General features: G+C 44.5%; 1 protein-coding gene across 8 annotated transcripts in view; it reads right to left on the minus strand.

The window, feature by feature from the left end:
- Nucleotides 1-19,191, minus strand: part of LRRC8D (leucine rich repeat containing 8 VRAC subunit D) — a 75,685-nt gene that overhangs the window by 23,718 nt on the left and 32,776 nt on the right. Inside the window, exons 1-2 of one of the 8 annotated variants that reach the window (XM_088673815.1) lie at nucleotides 18,550-18,793; nucleotides 18,082-18,145 (exon numbers count right to left, since the gene is read on the minus strand). The exons of 4 other annotated variants lie outside the window; for them this stretch is intronic. The gene's annotated coding sequence lies outside the window, so the exon portion shown is untranslated. Of the gene's footprint in view, nucleotides 1-18,081; nucleotides 18,146-18,544; nucleotides 19,166-19,191 lie in introns of those variants that run through there. 3 more of the 8 variants (XM_035121926.3, XM_035121929.3, XM_088673814.1) reach the window with 3 other exon arrangements.

The following is a 19,191-nucleotide window of genomic DNA, read 5'->3' on the forward strand; positions in this document are numbered from 1 at the left end:
AGAAATTTCACTGCCAGTATTAAGAATGTAGCTGCAAAGTACATTTATTTTAAAAGCAAGGCAATCTTCATTAGAGGCTATTTCCCCACCACCACCCATTTCATATGCTGAAGAGAGAGAGGTGGAAGAAGGTGCACAGTTATTGTTCAACTTGTAGGCTACTTCTTGCAATTCCCAGAAATGGGATTCCATAAACAGCATTTTACACTGCTATTTAGCGTATGGGCATAACATTAAGACGCAGGTATAACAGGGGGACGCGGGTGGCGCTATGGGTTAAACCACAGAGCCTAGGTAGGGCTTGCTGATCGGAAGGTCGGCGGTTCAAATCCCCACAACGGGGTGAGCTCCCGTTGCTCGGTCCCAGCCCCTGCCAACCTAGCAGTTCGAAAGCACGTCAAAGTGCAAGTAGATAAATAGGGACCGCTACAGCGGGAAGGTATATGGCGTTTCCGTGCGCCACCAGAAGTGGCTTAGTCATGCTGGCTACATGACCTGGAAGCTGTACGCCGGCTCCCTCGGCCAATAACGCGAGAAGAGCGCCGCAACCCCAGAGTCGGTCAGGGGTCCCTTTACCTTTATAACATTAAGAACAGGGAGACAGAAGTTAAAAAGAAGACTAGCGCAAGAGGTTGGATACAAGGGGTTGTATATCACACTACTGACTCACTGAAATTAATGGACATTGATTTCAGTGGCTCTATTCCAAATACGTCATAGCTAGATGCAACGGAAGATCTGTTTTAGAGAGGTGATAGCTGAATGGCGTTTTTAAACAACTTAGATTTCCCTGTATGGGGTGTTAGGGAAAGGGTGGAGGGTAAGTCATTCTACTTCAGGGGTAGTTTGTCCACCTTTGGGCTCCACCCTGCACTCAGCTCTCACCAGTGGCTCCTAGAAGCTCTTAGCCTGCAAGAATGGGCACAACTCAGAAAACAGCTTCAACTTGCCGGATAAACCAGGTGAGGGTAGCTGATGGGTCTCAAACCCTCTGTGGGTTAGGAACTTTGCCCCTGCGTATGACAAGTTCTGATTCCAACAGTCAAGGAGGTGGTTTCTGCACACGCTGTAGAGGGAAGTGAGGGCCAGATGGGGTTCATCAACCTGAGAAGGCATGTCATCTAAGACAGGCATCCCCAAACTGCGGCCCTCCAGATGTTTTGGCCTACAACTCCCATGATCCCTAGCTAACAGGACCAGTGGTCGGGGAAGATGGGAATTCTAGTCCAAAACATCTGGAGGACCGAAGTTTGGGGGTGCCTGATGTAGGAGAAGGAAAACTCTGATACTAAATCTCCACTGCCTTGCGGGATATCTTCAGGAGAAGAAAAGGCTAAGGAGAAAATCCTGCACAAATCCAGAGTGTAGCCCCTATGATGGTGGGATGGTGCCTTGTATGCCTCCTTCCAGCAAGTCAAGCTGGCGCCAAGCATATTGCTTTCCTTTCCTTTAGACCACATAAGGGAGGCCAAGGGGGGTTATGGTGTTTGGGCGGCCCAAGACCTCCATCTTCACTGCCCTGGCTTGTGCCCCAGGAAGGTCACCTTGGTGCTGCTAACACAGCGGTCTGACTTCACCCCTGGAGGCGCACTCCATTGTCTCTCAAGACTGATGGGTGCAGCGGCAAGAAGATTTCTCTGTGATCAGATTTTCGATAGTACTGCTTACCTGAACAAGATTAGTCGAAAAGGTAAGCAAAGAGCTTATCTGCCAACTGACAGAGAGGGGAAGAGAGGGAGCAGTAGAAAGTATGTCTTCATCAAGCTGGGAAACCCTGACTCTATGATTAGCTCAGCTCAGGTACGGAAAGAGGGTTTTTATGCCACCCAGTGTGCAAGCAGGAGCTTGACATCTGAAATGGAGGACGGAGAAACTGGAACCTAAACTGGACGCAATATCAGAAGGTCAGGCCGTCAGCCCTGGCCAGTCCAGGAGTATCACACAGACCGATGTTACACACCACTGCCTTCATCCTCATCTGAAGACGGTTCTGAGGCCTAAATACACAGTCCATGATAGCGCCCACCTCAGGCAAGGAGGTTCCTAGCAGTACCATTTTATGGGCACAATATATGTCAGGTATTAGTTACCTGAAGGTGGGGAAACAGTTCTAAAATGGGCATGAACACTTTTGGGTTACAATCCTACCCTCAGTCGTGTGTCACTCTTAGGATTCCCCTCTCTGCCTGCCTCCTAGTGTTTTCGGCATGCTATTTTACAGAGTGGGTAAAACAGCCTGTGTAGAGAAAAATGCAACGAATTAAAGAGCAGTCGTCCATTTGTACAGATCTATAGCTACAGTACAATAGTAGGCAGACGAAGCCTGTTTTTCTTGGAAGGGTGAAAAAGAGACAGTGTTTTCTTTCATGTTTAACGGCGGACATCCTACAGTCTAAGGGGCATGTACACAACCTCAAGCAGCACCCTGTTCATTCTGTCACTCACTGCCTTTGTTATGGAGAAAACAAAAAGAAGATAGCAACATACTCTAAATCAGTATTTCCCAAACTTGGGCATCTATCTGTTTTTGGACTACAACTCCCATCATCCTTAGCTAGCAAGACCAGTGGTCAAGGGATGATGGGAACTGTAGTCCAAAAGCAGCCGGAGACACAAGTTCGAGAAACGCTACTCTAAAGGTTCAAAACGAACATACCCACTGGAAAGAAAACGTCAAGATGTTTGCAAGACCAGTTTCTAAGTCTATCCCAGTTTAGGTAGCATTTTCTCACTGAAGCGTTGTTATAGTATCCACAAGAATATTTACGGGAACAGAGAAGCGGTCTATTATGATGCAGGGAACTTAATAGAAAAAGACATGGCCCTTCCTGTCCTACAGCATCTAGACTGTCTCTCAGTGCCAGAACACCCAAGATGCCCTTTCACTTCTCCTTGCCTCTAGCACAATTTTAACACGTAAACACATCTACTGTGCATACACAAACTCTTTTTTTAACTTTAAACAGAAATGCAGGAAGTTAAGAGTTGCTGAGTTCTGACTCTTTTTCTAAGGTGGGGCATTGTCTATTTTTTTAAGTATGCACACTGTGTTCCCATCATTTTCAAGAATATCACATGAAGGTCATGTTTTCTTTTGTCTACCCACCATAAACTTACAAAAGAATGCGCACAGGCTGACATAAACACACAATGCTTTCCTAGGGAACAGTTTATTCAGATTAAAATCCAATTCAATCTGGAATTAATTGTTCCAGCCCTATACGACATATCTATATGCATGTACGATATATCTATATGGACAAGGAGCTTCTTACTGGCAGCATGCAACCAGTTCAGCAAGGCATGAGTTATGATTCCTTTAAACAGAAAAGTGGGCTGTTTAGTTTCTGAACATGCTACTGATGGTCAATGCCTTTGCATGGCTGCTCCTCCTTCTAACCAGTGAAAGGCAAGCCATGGTGAGGAAGAAGTCCCAAGTTTGCTTCTGGCGTAATTCGAAAGGTTATTGAAGGCTTAGAGGGTACGTGATGCCCTTAAAAGCCCCATTTTAGAGACTCCTGCTTTTTACTTGTGTTGTCACTACTGTCTTGAGCCAACTGGTTATTCCCAAGTAAGTTATACTCAACAATAGACCCAGCAAAATTAATCAATTTACTCTGACTATGACTAACATTGGATATGACTCAGTATTTTTATGGTTGCCTGGCTAGGCTTTTTTCGCCTTAATTTTGGGGGTATTTATTTTTTTATTTTTTTTACTGCTGCTTCTGGTTCCACCCCTCCCTCCTCAGGGATTGTTTAACATATAAAAAGCAAGCATCTTTCTCTACGGATATTTATCTCCAGACCGTCTAGACAGCTTACTACAACTAAAGTCAGTTAACTATACACAGTAATATTCCATTAAAAAAGAGAGAGAGCAGTACGACAAAATAGAAGCAGGCTCAGAAGATAAAGTATTTGCTAGGTAAAACAAAGGATGCACACACACACACACACACACACACACACACACACACACACACACACAATGGGTATAACATTAAGAACTTGAAGGTAAAAGAAGATTAGCATGAGGGGTTGGATACAAGCTGTTGCAGATCCAAGCCGTACTCAGAGGAGACTCACTGAAATTAAGGGACGTTGATTTCAATCGCTCTACTCTAAGTATGTCTGGGCTAGGCGCAACCGAAGATCTGTGAGAGAGAGATGATAGCTGAATGGCATTTTTTAATGACTTAAGATTTCCCTGTACGTTTTACCATCCAGCGGAACATGGTCAAACAAACCACTTGGACCACAGAATTTGGGACTTTTGGGATGATCACTGAAAAGATGGGGTTTTGATGGGGTTGATGTTCCCCATCAACCAAACGACTCTCCTGGCAAATATGCACTTGAGATTCAGCTATGCCCTCCAGGACTTTAGAACTGTCAGCACCTTGGACAGCAACTCCCCCCAAAATAGGGGGGTTCAAAGAAAGCACAAGGTATTTGAGGGTGGCACATGCCTCTTTCTTGATGTGTGGCACATGTCCGACACATGTGTAAGCGTCATGTAGGCCAAGGGTTGTCAACCTGGTCCCTTTCAGGATTCTAGGTGGGCAGTAGGGGTTTCTACGGCACAAGCTGAATGCTCCTTCCATTAAGCACTGGTGGGCGGTAAGGACATTTTACCATCAAGAAAGATGCATTAGTGGGCGGTAGGTATAAAAAGGTAGACTACCCCTGGTGTAGGCAAAAGCATTTGCACCATCACTATTAAAGTGCACTGCAGGGTATTTGTTTTGACACGAGTATGTCAATGAACTCATTGGCATGCATGGCAGGTTGTGCTGTGCCACCCCTGCCGACAGGAATATCCTTCAGCAGACGGATGGCACAGCCATTACAGAAACTTGTGGACACAAGGTGAATCAGTGGCCAATATTGGGGAAAGCTCTCCACCTACCCTAAGCACATAGCCCAGTGGCATGTTGTTGGGTTCACCAGATTCTTCTGGCGCAATCTACTCTACTAACATTATTGCAAGTACTCAAGGTGCTGATACACAAAAGAGGTGCTTTTTTCCTCCCAACCCACTGATGCACTGTAGCAACTCAGCAGGAAAAAGCAATTCTACTTAGGAATTCGCATTGCACTGCAGCTCCATCTAAACTAAACTAAAATCAAGAGTTCATGGTTAAAGTATGCCCCAAATGGCAAGTTCTGTCTTATAGTATCAAAATTTAGGCAGCATTATACATGGCTGGCCTTCAAGAAGCACAAGTTTCTGTTGAATGATAAAAGGACTCCTTTGTAGCTGACAAGATGATGAATGAACACACACAGCCATGCAAGGTTACACTACCCACGCCTCAACAGCATTTCCTTCCTAGGCATGCATTAAATTAAAAGCCAGACCAACAAGTAAATGGTACCCATCTTTTATCGCGTGAAAATGCAAAATTGGAAGCATCCAAATGACAAAATAGCTCCATGTTAATACTTTTTTTTTTTTGGTGCATCAGGGAATCCCCAAACTGTGTTACTATCCTAGGTTAAATTGTCAGGATGTTTTGAGCTTCCCTGCATACAAGATGAATGTAAACACTAGCAGTTCAACGAAGCATGGCTAACTTCCTCCTTGGCCAGAGGCTGGGAAATCAAAGGACCATATGCCACATGGCATGCCTGAAGCATGTCAAGAATGTAAACCATCTCCCAAGAAGTCAAAAGCCCAGAATTCAAAAGAAGTAAGAGAGTGTGTGGGTGTGATATCAATAACCTCTAGCTTTATTCAACAACCCATGAAAAATAATGTTTACTGGTGGGTGGTGGGTGGGACTAAGAGAGGGAACTTCTGCTTAATACACTTAGTCCAGAGACTGTGCCGATGTTCAATTTTCTATTTAAAAGACATATCAATGTCTTATAACACTTGTTGTTGTTTAGTCGTTTAGTCGTGTCCGACTCTTCGTGACCCCATGGACCATAGCACGCCAGGCACTCCTGTCTTGCACTGCCTCCCGTAGTTTGGTCAAACTCATGTTCGTAGCTTCGAGAACACTGTCCAACCATCTTGTCCTCTATAACACTAGGAATAGGCTAATGCCCTTATAACACTAGGAATAGGCTAATGACTCAACCTGGTGTCTTATGTAGGCAAGCAATTTACAGCCAAATTTAGAAGCATTTCATATCGGTAGCAAAAATATAAGCCCACCGTTTTTATTTTAGCACCTGAGAAAAGCAGATCTCCAGGCATTCAAATGAGTACAGTCGGACATTCTTGCAAGTTGGACTTGAATGTGCGTGCTGCAAAGGTCAATGTGGTTTTACACCCAAGCAGTAGACTGGAGGAGGGAGGCTGCCTAGTCAAGTCTCTTCTTCAATCTCCTCTCCCCCTCCTTGAACAATCCAATAAAGACCTAGCAGCGTTTTGGCAAAGCCAAATATAGAGAACTATTTCGGTAACCTACGGCCTAACATTTGACATGCAAACACCCCAGTGCTATTGCATGCAGATTTAAAATGCCCTTTGTGTCATCTGCCATTTGTGTAGACAAGCCAACAATAATAATAAAAATTCTGATACTTTTCATCAACGATCATCAACGTATAAAAGCCATAGGTGCAGTATGCATTTCTATCCAAACCTTCAAAGGTTACCGGTTCTTCCTGTCTGCTGCTAGTATAGTTTGAGGGTAAAGCAAATTTGGGGACTCACTCAAAGAACCAACTCTCCCCATCATTCTGTGACAGGAAGAATATGCTATGTGATACAAAATGTCATAAACATGCCATCTGCTCCCAGAGATTCTCTGTTAATTCCAAAAACTCAAATTTGAGCCTAAGAGATTTCTACCGTAAACAAGAGCGTTCCTTAGGTAACTGGGCAACGTAGCAGCTTTCGCACCCAATTTATTTCATTTATTCTTTAAAAATCATGTCGATGTGTGCTGAGAGAACAAACCTCCAGCAAATCTGGTTCTATTAGCTTCTGTCAGGTATGGAAACTAGCAACAGGTGGAGAAAAACCCACCAGTTTGCAAAACATAAACTTCCTTGTGTGCTTCCCTTTGAAATATGAACAGATACACACACACACACACACACACACACACACAAACATTTCTACCCCAAGCAAAGTAGGCTACAAAATTAAAATTAAGGGACCCGGATGGCACTGTGGTCTAAACCCCTGAGCCTTTTGGGCTTGCCGATCGGAAGGTCGACGGTTCAAATCCGCGAGATGGGGTGAGCTCCCCTTGCTCTGTCCCAGCTTCTGCCAACCTAGCAGTTTGAAAGCATGTAAGTGCTAGTAGATAAATAGGTACCGCTGTGACGGGAAGGCAAGCGATGTTTCCATGCACTCTGGTTTCTGTCCCAGTGTCCCATTGCACCGTAAGTGGTTTAGTCATGCTGGCCACATGACCTGGAAAGCTGTCTGCGGACAAACACCGGCTCCCTCGGCCTGAAAGCGAGATGAGCGCCACAGCCCCATAGTTGCCTTTGACTGGACTTAACCGTCCAGGGGTCCTTTAACCTTACAAAAATTTAAAAGCTCTGAAACTTCGATTTTCAAGACTTCCATATGAGAATATAGACCATTTTCTATTTAAGTCGTTTTCTTGCCCAATGCTAACACGGTCTGTGAGCAAAGTCGCAGAAGAAGGGATGCAACAATTCTTTTGTCATTGTTTGTATCGTACTTAATTAACTATAAAGACCCATGTTTGGCAGCAGCCTACTGCTCATTCTTAAAACTCTCCAAATGTTTTGAAGTGGGAGAGAATTATTCCACTCAGGTTAGCCCCATAATGGGATACCTGAGTCAGCGGTAGCAGTCACATGCCACAGAGGCAACGTGTTTTGTGCAACCAGAGGCAAAGAGGCAGAGAATTATTAATTGATGGGAAAGGTTGTGCTCATACAGCTTGCATGAGATGCATCTAAAGTGGGTTAAAAGCTCTAGCTGTCCAATGTGAAAATGACCAGTGAAAAATGTGGCTACTTTCATAATCAGCAGCTGGGAATAGAAAAGAAAATAGCCTAGTCATCCCAAATCCCACGGGCCTCTGGATGCACGGAAATGAAAGATGAAGATTCAGGTTATCAGAACGTTAGAAATTACAAAAGGTATAGAACTGCAAGACAAACATTAATACAGGAAAAGAAAGCTGAATGAAAGTTCATCCTGCAATAGCTGGCATATCTGATCCCTGTGCTAACCCCGAAACAAGTGACCAGTGTTAGAATTTCAGATATATAACCTAATTGCCAAATGGCACCGTAAACCTATGTTATGGTCACCACAACGGAATGTCTAGGCACCTTTTCTTTTTCATTGGGGTTTATTTTATTTTATTTATTTCATTTCTATACCTCAAATCTCAAAGCTGTTTGCAAGACATTGAAACATTAAATAAAACAATCCAAAATAAAAACAAATTCAAGCTGCGAGGAAAATATTTCAGATCCTTCTCTTAAGTTGCATTTTGCTTTTCCCAGTTGCCATCCCGGCATCCAGAGATCGGCACATGGTCGCAACTGGACCCACGTCAGTTGCAAAATGCCTGGCTAATTTCTTCACAAAGGACTTTCCAAGTGCAGCAGAGATACGGCAGCATCTGCTATGGAGAGGCACATTTCTAATCATGCAATGGATGTGCACCAAGGGAAAAACACCCCCAAGATTGCCTCCCTCTCAACTGAATCCCCACCCCACTAGTATTTCAGAATATATTTTTTCCCTGCTTCACATTTTAGCCATGTTAGCCAAAGCAAATGCCCATCCACACTGCATAAAACACGAAGCAACTTTTAGAGGTGGTTAGGATGCAACATGCCAGGCATAATAAAGTGCGGCTTATCAAATGATCATTTCGTGTGATTAGCAAAGAGATATACAGTAAAACCACAGTTCTCCGTTTGGGGCACAGTGGTTGAAAGACCAAAGAGCTGGAGCCAAAGCTCACTTCCAGCTGGATAAACAATAGTTAATTGAGCCATAAACACTTCGACTAAAACAACGCTCAGGACAACGATGGATGGGAGTTTTTGCAGAGTCGTCTGCTGTGCAGTCTATTCCACCTTCCTATACGTCCCCCCAATTGCACGTTAGAGGCAGGTAAATATTTAACTACCAAATAAACTCTAGCATTTTGCAAGAAGGATGCAACTGAAATCAGTATTGTGTGGCGTAGAAGCAAAATGTGACGGTGATAGCCGGAAAGGCTGTGCCTAATTCAGCAATAATTTCAGCCAACAGAATCCCATTTGCAGATTTCAAACCTCATTTTGCTTTTTACTTCAAAATCTCACCCACAGAGCTAGTCACTAGGTAAGAAAACTTGTCAAACTGCGGGACGAGATAACCCTGTACAGAAGGTCATCTCACAGGCAACCAGTGTTAGAAACTCAGATACAGTGGTACCTCAGTTTAAGTACACAATTGGTTCCAGAAGTCTGTACTTAACCTGAAGCAAACTTTCCCATTGAAAGTAATGGAAAGTGGATTAATCTGTTCCAGACGGGTCCGCGGAGTACTTAAACTGGAAGTACTCAAACTGAAGTGTACTTAAACCGAGGTATGACTGTATATAAGTTAGGCTAGGGTTGCCATGTTCAAAAAGTATAAATGTATAGCAACCCTAGGGGCCAAATGGCTCCTTAAAACCAAGGTTACATCTGCCAAAACAGAATGTCTAGTTGCCATTTTGGGCCAAGATGGCTCTAGAGTTTTTTTAAAAGGGGGGGGATGTGCTGACTGTGATTGATTCTCAGTTAAACATCTGGCTAGTTCAGGCGACAACCTTGAGCTAGGTTAAGAGCTTTGAGGACTTAAAGATGAAAAGTCACTTTGTCCAGGGACAGTCCACATATATATTGGCCTGTTCCAACCTCTTTTTCTTAATGGTGACACGGACCATTCACAACATAAGAATATGCTTCACAACTGTGAGCAGGGCAGTGGGGTTGGGGTAAGTGAAGGCTGGCTAGAACAATTAACTATACCGCTGTTTGCCACTCCTGCTCAGGCTGCACAGAAAAAGCATTTGGGTTCCTGAAATTTACTCTGATTGTGCTAACAAAATAGAACTGATAGAATTCTAAAGGTGGTTTGCATGAAGCCTGGCAGCCATGCAAAAGTCAACGTGTATTGATGTTTCGCCAGACTGATCCAAGCACAGCTCTGCACCTGCTAATGGCTCACATGTGACTTCTTCCATGTGGAACAATGGCAGCTACAAGCAGAACAAGCGGCTGCACCTCCAGAGGCATGCATGCCAATCAGCCCCAGCAGGAATGCTTTTCGAAATCTTACGGTGGGGAGGGGGGAGAATTACCTCCCTCCCCTTGAAGAAGTTGCACATCCGCAACGCAGCTAAAGACTTTAAAAATGAATGCAACCCAAAATTTTGTCTATATTCCAATCACGGTCGGATGGTGTCCAGAACACGCAGGAAGGGTCATGCGCCGGTTCTGGCCCCGCTCTCTCCGCCATCCGAATTTGCCATCTTTATCTGTACAAAAACCATGAAGCAAGGAAGATGGTGTAATAAAATATTGGCGTGGCAAAGCCTGCCTTTTGTTTGGTTGCCATGAGTAGCCGATAGGCTCCTGCCTTGTTCAAAATGGCTCAAGAAACAAAAAGGGCCCAAATGAGCACAGTACTGTTCTAGACGACTCAGTCCTCATCCCTATAGGTTTGCTTAGCGCAGCAACAGTCCATTTCCTCATACCACCACCCCCAAACTTCTCCCCCCAATTTTTGTTTTGTTTTGTTTAAGTCTAAAGTGTCTGTGTGTATTCTAAGAAACTTTAAGGAAACTTCTGGTACTCAAAAATTACTTCTATAAAACCAAAAACGTTATAGTGTTTGAAATTAGCCAGGCGCATTTTGCACCTGGCTTTCGACCACCTGTGACCAAGTTGCCAGAATGGCGCCGGACATCTCCGCTATCTGGAGGTGCATGCCTATGGATCATTGGATCTGGACTGCTTTCACACAATAATGCCCCATTCTGTAGAATTCTATCAGTTCTATTTTATCTGCACAATAGGAGTGACTTTCTGGAACCAAATTGCTTTCTCTCTGTGCAGCCTGCGCAGGAGCAGTCGCCATGAAGAAAGACGGGTCGGAATAGGCCAATATATACGTGGACTGTCCCTGGATCAAGCGACTTTTCTTCTTTGAGTCCTCAAAGCTCTTAACCTAGCTCAAGGTTGTCATCTGAAGTAGCCAGATGTTTAACTGAGAATCCATCGCAGTCAGCCCATCCTTTGAAAAATAAGAGCCGTCTTGCCGACTTTAACCTTGGTTTTCTTGAACTATTTGGCACCTAGCCTTTTTTTATCTGAGTTGCTAACGCTACATGAGAGAAGGAAGAGAGAGTTCTTGGTAGAAGCTTTATTTGCTACCCATGCTCGTGAGATTACAGACTCGAGATTCCCACTAGGTCATGTAACCTGGACCAGAGCCAGCACATTTTACCCTAATATACTTACTGCATAATCCTCTAAATGCTTACACAGAAGAAAATCCCACGGTGTACAAATGGTGCATGTTCCCTAGAATAAGCATGTTAGCATTGCAGCCTTGATTTGCGGGACGGGGATGGGCACTTCCCTTGCATAATCAGAAGCCATTTATTTTCTCGTAGCTTTAGAAAACGAAAGCCTGTCTCGGTGATAAGCTATTCAAAGCAAAGCCCGCTGCCAAGGTTGCGTCCAGGGATGGGGTCAGGAGAAAATGGTGCAAATCAACAAGGCCTCCGAGATTTAAGGTCAGACTCAAAGAAGAACCTTGTTGTTGAACTCATTCTCACCTCTCTTCCTTTATATTCCTTTTCCAAGCCACACAAAAGACCACAGCGGTAGATTTTGCTAGCTGCATCATCTTGCGATCACACTCGCACATGGTTTAGGTGCACGAAATAACACAATCAATATTTTTAAAAATAAGATAAAATAAATTGCAGGACACGACTTACGTAAACAATCGGACAGACAGGATAGCCAGAGCGGCAAATAAAGAATCAAGATGCCTCTGTCACAGTCATTAAAACTTGCGTAACTGACCCAATAATACGTTTTTCTCCAAGCTTTGCATCACATCTTATGAAACTTCCTGTCATTTTCAAAAGGGTGGGAAGAGAAAATTTAACAATGAGAAAGGTAATCTGCTACTTGTTTGCTGGTTCCAATTGCTGCCTAATACGATGATCCGGACAAAGAAAAGAAATACATTGGGTTGGGATTTTAAAACTACTTTTAAATTTAAGAATCTCAAGATGTGATCATTTTCTTGTGACACTGCATCACATAATATATACTACTTGCAGGACCTGTAAAACCTCTCTCTCTCTCTCTCTCTCTCTCTGTGTGTGTGTGTGTGTGTGTGAGAGAGAGAGAGAGAGAGAGACAGAGAGAGAGAGAGAGACAGAGAGAGAGAGAGAGACAGAGAGAGAGAGACAGAGAGAGACTGTTATTTGCCTGTATTTTATAATGGTTGAAGACTCAAAAGGAATGTTCAGGGGAAGAGAAAACTGAGGCTAGGATTACTGAGATTTTAAAACCCTCCACAATTTAAAATTACAAAAACAAGAGCTTAGCTATTCTGAAATACTACCATCATAACTATTAACAGCAGGCTATCTGACCTTCCTTTTGAGATAGAGAAAACAGAGCAGTTTCACTGCTACCCAAAGTACCGTATTTGCATCCTGTTGTAGCTTCTGCTTTGTTTTGACAGTTTTCTGTATATGATCTCTCTCTCTTTCTGCCTGTTTCACACAAGTACAAATCCAGCAAGTCTTTATACCATGGGCAGAAATAGACAACAAGCTTTCTGTATGAACCACAGTTCATTCACACATGCATACACACACACAGCGCAGAGAAAGTCACACATGCCAATTGTCTTGTTTTTTAAAAAATAAAAAACACCACTTTTCCTAACTACAAAACAAGCTTAAAAAAGGTAAAGGTAAAGGTAAAGGACCCCTGACAGTTAAGTCCAGTCGCAGATGACTATGGGGTTGCGGTGCTCACCTCGCTTTACAGGCCGAGGGAGCCAGCGTTTGTCCGCAGACCGTTTTTCCGGGTCATGTGGCCAGCATGACTAAGCTGATTCTGGCGCAACAGAACACCGAAACCAGAGCAGAGCACTGAAAAGCCGCCTATTTATCTACTTGCACTTTGACATGCTTTTGAACTGCTAGGCTGGCAGGAGCTGGGACTGCCGCGGGGATTCGAACCGCCGACCTTCTGATTGGCAAGCCCAAGAGGCTCAGTGGTTTTGACCACAGTGCTTTTAATGCTGGCATTCCTTATCTTCAAATCATGCTGTGCCCCTCAAAAACTAGTAAAGCAGAAGTCCCAATGCTTGTACTATCTCCAGAAAGTTAGGCTACCCACCTTTCCCATCAATAAGACAGTTGATTACCTAGTGACTGAAACATACCCCTTTGCCCTGCCAGGATCAAATTCTACCCTCCACTGAGCACCTTTATAGCGTACTTATAGCCATACACTTCCAGCTGCAGATCACAGAAGAGGCAAGAAGCCAAGACAATATTGCTGTGTGCCCCCCCCCCACTTAGCCTTATTGCTTTTCTCCCACCCGAGGTGCCCGTGTCACCCCCCACCCATTAGGCATCCCAATTCAGAAGCCACAATTCAACTCTACAACTACATTTCCTTTCGGAATAGCTTCGGAGGTCACTGAAGAAGCACACCAGACAATGGAGTACAACAAGACCCATTTCCGCACAGGGTTCGAAATTAGCAGGGCGCCAGGCGCATTTTTGCGCCTAAGGATTCTCAGTTGATGAGCACCTCCCAAAGTCTGGGTGCCATTTTTTTTTTTTGCGCCTGGTAGACACTCAAGGATTACTGTAATGTACGTACTGTACTTTGAAACTTTGAAGTATGTGTTAAGGGTAGACAATATGTTAAGGAGTTTTAACAATAAAGACTAGAGTGTTTTGAAAACTGAAGTGCAGTAGCAATATTTTTATTGTCAACACCAAATTAAACATGTATTCTGATAAAAAAAAGTGATATTAACAACGTGTCACTCATGTGAATTGTGTATTAGTTCATGCTTATCGAAACAATAAATAAAAAAGTGTTGCCGACCCCCCACAGATGGCGACTAGGCATTGTTTGGGCACCCACAACCCAAGTCCCAGGAGCCATTTGGCTCCTAGCTTTTCTATCCCAGTTTCTAACACTGCTTCCACACTGAGCCAGGGGTGCTGCTTGCTCAACAGGGGAGTTGTGCTGGCTGTACACACAGATACAACATGAGCAGGTTCCTCCACACAAAGGTTTCCCTTCAACTGTTTAAGCAGCAGAAGGCAGAGACATTTCAGAGGACTGTGCTCCTACAGTAACGTCCAAAGCCAATTGCAGAAACAACCAGCTCGCCTGCCTAGGTGCAACTTACTAAAAAAACACAACGGTTTCCTTTCCGTCAGCCAGCCTCCATGCCCTGAGTGCACAAATTACCAGCTACATTCCAGAATATCACGTTGTTATCTACAAGCTCAAAACAGTTCTTATGGGACGGAGCTTATCCTGCACAACACACAATAGCTGAAGAAGTAAAGATAAATAAACGCCGCGTAATTGATCTCAGGGGCTTCCAATGAAACAGCAAAGTTCATTGCAGGTTCTGTGAACAAAAAGGCAGCGTTTTTCAAAACCTGGAAATCTGGAGAAAACGAAACAGGCCTCAGTGGAACACTAGAATGCTGCCCTCCCCGTCCAAGATCGACTTTTCTACCTCTTCAATCTACTCCCTCTTTACTTACCTTTCTTAAAAAAAAGAAAGAAAGAAAGAAACAGATCACTGTTCTTCATTTTTCTCCAGCTGCCTTTTTAAATGTGGGATTATAGAGATGAGAATGCTCAAAGCTTTAAACCTGGTTTTGTTTAGGATTATCGTAGCTCTCCCTACTCCCAAAGGGTCTTGTTAAAAGGGCATGAAGATTGTAATAATGATGGTGATTAATCTGGAATCCTCAAACCATCCAATTTATAAAATAAAATAAAAATGGGGGGGGGACCAGGAATTTCTAACCTGTCCTGCTCCCAACGGCTGGAATAGCTTAAAATAGCGTATCTGTTCAATATACTGCAGTATATTAAATTCAGAATTAGCTCATATGATTATGCAGGCATAAGATGGTATAGCTACATGACCATATAGGTATATGTTGCCTGAAAAGCATTTTTTTTAAAGCCTACATGCTGTGATCCAGTCCCAGAACTTGATTAAGTACGTTAGCCGCAATCTAGAAGCTGCGAAGGTGGTGGTGGTTTTCAAATTGATTGTGAAATATTTGCATTTGGTGTTTATGATCATCGCCTTGTCTTTGGGAGCAGACTTCTTTTCCCCTCCGTGGTCAACACGTATCCTAAACATTGTGTGAATAGCCACACCTCCAAAACCATCCCAGTTAAGACCTTCCAGGCTCAGCCTGGAGAACTTTTGCAATCGCTCAGAATCCTAGTCTACATGCCCTTGTAGTATCAACTGGACACGTGAGCGGCAGAGCTATGAGTTCCAGTCACTTGATGGATTTGTCAATGACGACCACTGATCTTGCAAAAGACCTCCACAGTTTGGCAGACTTGCATGTGTGCTGACTGCGTTCTGACGGAGTCTCACAGAAGAGCTTTTATCTGGCCACTCTTAAGAAATCTTCCCAGCTGCCCACCATGGAATTACTAGCACCAAATTCTTCTCCAGGGCCAGAAGCTGAGAGAAGGGGTGAGTGTGGGAGAGCTTGGTGCTGACCAGCCCATCTCCATGCCCATTTCCCCACTGGGGATAGGAATACAAATAACGCAGAGCAGAACCATACATGCTTTTGTTGTGTCATATATATCCTGCTTTTTGGCCCAAAGGTCTGCAAAGTGGTGACTGGCAGGACCGAGGCAGAAAACACTAAGATCATGGGGGAAAGGAGAAATGAAAGTTTAGAAATTAGAGAGGGGAGCTGCTTTAACAATGCAAAAACAACAGAAACCATGAAAGCTCTCTTCTCAAAGGTGCAGGCTACAGGCAGGAGTGAAAAACAAGGAGCAGCCACTCCTCTCAAGAAAGGGTATTGATTTTTTGGGTGGATCTCACTTCTGGTTCAGAGTGGCAGTTCTTCCCTGATGGAGTTTCTGAAACTCCCATTGTTCTAGGCACATTTTGTGACAGGGAATTTCATCAGTGCGAGCCATTTCTGAGTTCTGGGCGCAGTACTGCGCCTAAGATTTCCGATTAAAACTGCAGAATGGAAGGAAAGGGAGGCCTTTTTCTGCCTCCCCACTTCCAGCTACTCTCCGAAGACTGAAGAAGAGACCCTCTTTGAAATATTAGTGGGGTAGGAAGGGGAAAGACCAGACCATGTGAAAAATGAACATAATATTTTAGCTGCAGTTCATTCATTTTCAGCTATGTGTTCTTGCTATAAAAAAGTGTGCCTAGAAATTCCATTGTTGTGCCCACAACCTTGGTTTCAAGGTGCCACTTAGCTCCTCGATTTCTAATCTCAGTTTTTTAACACTGCAGGTCAGATACAGTAATTGGAGTCTTTCATTTCCTATAGAAAATAGGTAAAGGTAGAATAACTATAGTTTAAAAGCTACCCACAAGTAGACTGGGCATGTTTATTATCTTGACTGACATGTGAGCAATCGCTCCACCAAAAGAGGTCATTCTCCCCCCCCCCACTCACTGTAAAACTCAAAACAGATTTAAGTACCCCCCCCCCCACGACCGAAGTAATTTCCATGTACACACCCTTAACACTCTTGAATTACAGAGTACGGCCAGACATCTGCTTTCTTCCACAATTCCAGATGTTTAAGCAGATTTGTTACAAACAAACAAAAAAGGAACTGGGAGTTGTTTTCAGAAGTGTTTGGCACGCCATAGTTCCAGACGGAACTCTGGATTAAAGTTGCTCTGGGAACAGGATGAAAATGGACAGGCTGTGAACAGATTCGGGGGGGGGGGGGAATCAAAGCAGTTCTTCCCAGGAAAAAAATATGGCAACCCTGCTATCAGTTAAGTTTCTGCCTGCCTGCTAGTTGTTAAAAGCAGAGGAGCCCTGCGGTTAAAGAATCTGATAACTCTGCCAGGTCAAGGAATGCAATCCAACCCACTTAAAGAAACAACTAGGCCCCATTGATTTTAAATGCAGTCCGTCAGGCTAGACTGCAACCTACAAATGTTGCTTGTACAGAGGAATCCTAGGAAGTTCATTCCACTAAATTCAATGGGATTTGCTCCCAAGTAATTGGGTATAGGGTTGCACCCTTTGTTATCTTTCTGCATTCTAGTGCTGCTTGGGTAGAAAATTGCTAATGATTTACTGTTGGTTAACTTCTGCAACTACCACAGCTAACATTTTACCCAAGTGGGGAAAATGCAGTAAAATGTACAGTAAAATGTAAAATGCTACCCTTAAGATTCATCAGTAATTATGGGCACCCTGGTTAACATTTGCTGAAATGACAGTTGCAAAATTTGGAGTTGGCTATAATATTCTCCATCTCCATTCACCCTTATGTGTTACAAGACAGTCTGCACAAGGAAACTTATCCCGGACAATGTTTTAAGAGAAGAAATAAGGCAAGATTTTAAAAATGAGAAAATACAGCTGAAAGAAATGGAAAGTTGTCACCAGGAAAGTTACCGGAAGAATAACTCAGTGGAGAGAGGACAAGTTAAGTATGTCCACAATTTTATTCAGGTAAAAACCTATTTTGGTGCTAGAACATTATATAAGCAACTACCGATCCACCCAAAATAATTGTCGTCACCAAGAGGTTTTTCCAGAGAAAACAGCATGAAATGTCTGTACACAACACAACCTTACAGCAGTTGTTCCAAAATGCAATTGGGGATGAATATAATCTGTTCTTTCTTTGTTCTGTTTACTAACATCTCACACTCAAAACAAAAGCTCTCTGTACAAAAACAGATTAATAGCACCAATTAACCAATTAACAGGAGAGCAGACCTGGGCAATAACATGTCCAGTGATGCTTCCCTCAATTTCTATTTCGGTGCAAAGAAAGGGGGTGGGGGCTTGTTCCACCCCCGTCCGTCCCCAACTCAGGCCTTACCAAGCACTCACACCTTGCCAATCTCCACTCAGGTCCGCCAGATTACAAGACAGCTTGCAAAAGTCTGCAGATGGGAGAGACCAAGCGAACTGTTGTGGCATCGTTCATTGCAGCAACATCCTAGCAGGCATCAAAACACGGACCCTTGTTTACTGCAGTTAGTGGCATTACTGGCATCTTATATGGAGCTGTATTCCACCTTCCGAATATTGCTACCCACCCCCAACCAAACTGCATTGATATATCGCATACGTGTATTATTATTATTAATAATAATAATCAGCTGGTTTAGAATAAACGTCAGGCTGGCTTTTGTTTCTTGCCACTCTAACAGGACAGGATGCAATAGGGAGCGGGAAAAGACAGCCCTCCCACACCCTCAAAGAACTTTGCACCGGAAAACCTCCTCCTTTGAAATGCACCATCACACACACCAAAAAAAAAATATATTAGAGAAACACACTCAACCTGCCGGGTTGTCTTTCCTTCTGCACCGCTTGACGGGGAAGAGGTGGCCAAGGCGATGGCAAAGGCGATGGCAGGCCTTCGCTCCGCACCCACCCACCCCGCTTTGAAAATAAAAATTAAATGGATTACGATCTGGGGGGTGGCGGGAGCAAAGGGCAGCCGCGGCGCCTGCTCTCCTTATTCTCCCAAGCGGCCCTCGCAGCTCGCCGCCGGTCGCCCTCCTCCGGCCCGAGCCGGTTCACCCCGGTGCTGCTCGCGATTCCCCTCCCCGGCCGGCAGCATCGTCCTCGGGGGGCTGCGCGGGCCCGGGAACAAAGGACCGGCGGCGGCAGTGGCAGCAGCGGCAGCAGCCGGCGCTCGCAGGCTGGAATAAGCCGGTCTCGGGGAAGCAGGCTCATTGCGAAGCCCCCATGGAGGACAACGGCGCGCCGCTCCCGAGCCGGGCTGTGCGTCGGGGGCGCGCCGATGGGCGGCGCGCGTGTGCGCAGCAGCGGCGGCGCCTTTGCAAGCTCGGCAGTAGCGGCCAGGCGGCCGCAGCAGCCAGGCGTGCCAACTTGGCCCCGCGATCGTGGGTGCCCGGGGCTGTGGGTGCCCATGGGGAATTTTGTGGGTGCTCGGACATACAGGGAGTTGCCGCCAATG

This window comes from Zootoca vivipara, chromosome 7 (genome assembly GCF_965207765.1).
Source record: "Zootoca vivipara chromosome 7, rZooViv2.hap1.1, whole genome shotgun sequence".
Lineage (NCBI taxonomy): Eukaryota > Metazoa > Chordata > Lepidosauria > Squamata > Lacertidae > Zootoca > Zootoca vivipara.